The sequence below is a fragment of the Galeopterus variegatus genome, unplaced genomic scaffold (genome assembly GCF_000696425.1).
Source record: "Galeopterus variegatus unplaced genomic scaffold, G_variegatus-3.0.2 Scaffold6542, whole genome shotgun sequence".
Taxonomy (NCBI): Eukaryota; Metazoa; Chordata; class Mammalia; order Dermoptera; family Cynocephalidae; genus Galeopterus; species Galeopterus variegatus.
The window spans coordinates 134,653-138,671 of record NW_007732653.1 but is presented as its reverse complement, the minus strand read 5'-3'; positions in this window follow the sequence as shown (position 1 = coordinate 138,671).

Here is a 4,019-nt window from a genome sequence, read left to right as displayed (position 1 = left end):
TTTTCCAGGTGCACACAGGATCTTCTTATTCAGACATGTAGGGCCCTTTTCAGCTGGTCCTGACTTATCTTTCTTAGGTATTTACACTGATAATTCTCTCTGTATCTACCATGTAGCATCTCTAAGCTTTCCTCAAAATATTGCATAATTTTTTCTACTGGGAGGATATCCGGGGAATCTAAAGAGGATAGACTCAATTAAACAATTACTACTCAGCCACTATCTAGCTGAGCTGCTCTTGGCATCTGACCTAATGTTTCTTCACTCTTTAAGCATGAATAACAATGGCAAATTTTAAGCTTTATTGCATTAGTTAAATAAGATAATACAAGGATAGTTCAAGAAGTTCATTGAAAGATTCATATTATCTTTCCATTCTATTTTCCCACTAACTTTTTGAAGTGTCAGCAAGTAATGAGAGCATGAACACAGCATCTGTTCAATAAAAACAATTGCAGAGATTACTGGCTGACACTGTCACACGCATAACTCCCTCTCTTTGAAGTACTGGGTGAATCATCGCTCCACATTCTTGGGCTTAAGCCCCAACTCCAACATCATCTCCTTTTTAAAATTATTTCATTCTTTTATTCTCATGGGAATTTTAACACATAGTTACTTCATATTTTGCCACAATTACAGATGGACATTTATATTTTCTACTTGATAATAAATCCTTCTGTGGCATGATTAATATACATTTAGATTTACATTTTTATCATGCCTGGCCTGATACTGTTAACAAAGGAGGACCATAGATTTGCTGAAGAGAAAAGGGAGTCTATTTTCCATAAAAAAGACAATCTGCAGATTGGAGAGTATGGACCTCAGCAGGAAACAAGATAAGCACTCTGCCAAGGGGGGGGGCAGGAGAGACTGGTGTTTTGCCCCCCTGGGATCAGGTTGACATACATATTCAGCGAGCTTGGAGGAGTGCTGTGAATATTTATGGTGAAGCCGTAGGAAGGCACAGAGACTGAACATGCATGCAACATAATTATAAGGCACAAGGTCTGTTACTGCACAGGCTCCACAGACTGGCCATGGCTGGTTTGATTTGGCCTCTCCTATGAGAGAAGAAGGGGAAGAATGTCACTGGAATTTGTTTTGGGTCCCCAATATTGAGAAGGAGGGGGTCGGTGGCTGGTGTCTCGTGGACCTGTTGAAGGTCAATGTAGAATTCCCAGCTATAGCTGATTGGACCTTATCTTCTGAGAGTTGCCTTTGTTTAGTTACAGAAAAGAAAACTTCATAACATTAGTGAGATGCATACTTGCAGGCTGAGAAATCCATGTCTGCCCTTTGCCTCCTGCTGCAGCCATTTAGTCTGTTCCACAATGTGAATGTCTCTGTTAGCCACAGCAAGTCCATTTTGTCTGTCCTTTGGGGTACATTTTGACAATACAAAGCCTCAATTAATTGAATCACCAGGGATTGATATTAACTTGGCAGATGCTCCAGTAGAATTCCAGGCAGTGCTGGACACCCTTCTAGCATGCTTGTTCTCTGAGACCCCGGTGCTCTCCTCCTGTCTCCTGCAGAGCTTCCACTCCAGCCGCCTCAGCCGGACCACCTGCTCATCCCACTCCTCGCCTTGATCTCCACATCGCCTGGCATTTGCCTCTAAACTCCCTTGGAAGAAACCTCCTGGCGATCAGTCCAATGGATACAGGTTCAGCTGAGAAGAAAAGTAGCAATGGTTCCTGGGAACATAGAAGAAGAAAATTGTTTATTTGCTGTTTTTGTTCTCTCACTTTATCTTGTCCTCACTGTCCCTTCTATCCACCTCTCCTTTTTCTTCTTCACATTCTTCTGTTCTTATTGATCCATTTCCTTTATATGTCCCAGGCAGCTGTGACTTTAACCATGTCCCTATGTTTTTATCTTGAGATTTATTTTTGTCATTCTTTTCATGTTCAGTTCCTATGTTTATATTATCAACTCATCGGAGTTAATAAAGTCTCTGTGCTCTGTCTTCCAGTCATCCAGAAAGACAATGGGTTGGTGCAAATAAATTGCATGGGAAGCTTGATCTGTTTTGTTTTGTCTTGTTCTGGCTGACTTTGAGTGCAAAAGATTGACTTGGCCCTACTCTTCGATCTATGGCGACATCGGGGGCTGTACCAGTAACATTGTCCCTAATGTGAGGGTTCCTCTATGCTCACATTTCTGCCGAAGTTTGGCAACATCCAGCAATTTCTATGAGTCTAATAGATTAAAAATAATATATTACATTCACATAATATACAAAAATAATATTTCATATAAATAACATTAAGATGATATTTTATACATGTAATTTGTATTTGGTCTTTTTACTGGTAGGTTTAAGCTTCTCTTTTGCCAGCTGTCTGTTAGGAATTTCTCTACCATGCATTGCTCCTACATACTCTTTGGCCATTTTTCCATGGAAGGTGCATGCAGAATTACTCTGTCTCTTTATGGCATGCAGAATTACTGATTAATTTCTTCTCAGTTTCAAACATTGCAAATCATTTTCTCAATCTGCCATCTGCCTGTTAACTTTGATGATGGTGTCCTTTTCTGAAGATAATTCATTAATTTTACATGACTAGATTAATACAATTTTCTTTCAAAGTTTGTACTTAATATATTTTGCTTAAAAGTTCTCCCCTATCCAAACTCAAGAAGACATTCTCCTACATTTTTTATATTAACAACATAGTTCCATATTTTATAAATCATATTTTAGTCTACCTAGATTCCACTTTTTTATTTGTATCCACATAACTCAAATGCAGTTTCTTAAACACATGTTAAACAATTTATTTGTTTATGTTACTAACTTTATTGTATTTCTAATTTTTATACATCTATTGATCTTTCTCTGATCTTTCTATTTGCCTCCATTGGTTTATTTGTTTATTATTTTATTGATACTATAGTGTATTAAAATATGGAGTAAGTTTTGCTTAAAAGTTCTCCCCTATCCAAACTCAAGAAGACATTCTCCTACATTTTTTATATTAACAACATAGTTCCATATTTTATAATCATATTTTAGTCTACCTAGATTCCACTTTTTTATTTGTATCCACATAACTCAAATGCAGTTTCCTAAACACATGTTAAATAATGTATTCTTTACTTGTTTATGTTACTAACTTTATTGTATTTCTAATTTTTATACATCCATTGATTTTTCTCTGATCTTTCTATTCCCCTCCATTGGTTTATTTGTTTATTATTTTATTGATACTATAGTGTATTAAAATATGGAGTAAACAATTTAGGGAGTGGATAAGGATCAATAATATTTTCCATCTTTCAAAGCAGTATATAGATACTTAGAAACTAAGCAATAGATCAGACTTTTACTCCATTATGGATAGAAATCTCAAGAATTCATGATGGGAAAGAATATATCCCTAACTGTACTGAAACCTACATATAATGACTGGATAATTTTATCAGATGAATGACAAAAAGAGGGAAACTGATTTATTAGAAATGTGTTCATGATGCATAGTAATATTTGTAAACGTGTTATGTGGAAAATATATAGTTATGAAGTCCAATACTTAACATTATTCACCAGCAGAATATTTAGTTTGATAAAAATCATGTTATTTTGAAGTTCTTTATCACATAAAGTCAGATGTTAGAAATGTTAGCAATATTATCTCTAACTAGTAGTATTACCTTTTATTGTTGTTTTAATATATTTTTATGTAATTTCTTTTTTGTACAATGTATATTACTTTTGCAAACAGTATATATTTTAATGGCAGCTGAACCTAGGTTTTCTCCTTGAATGTGAAACACCATTGCATCAGAGGCAACCCTGCTGGGCACTTGCCCGTGTGACCTGCACAGGCTCCAGGGAGCCTTCAAAAGGTCAGCACAAATTGTGATTGTCTGGAGATTGCTTTGACCTTTTGGGGAAATTTACAAAGAAAAATATGAGTCTAACTTTAGTGTTCTTCACTGAACATTTTCCCTTTTCCCATTTTCACTCTTCCCAGCATCACTTTTTCTGTTGCTTTTTTTGTCCTTTA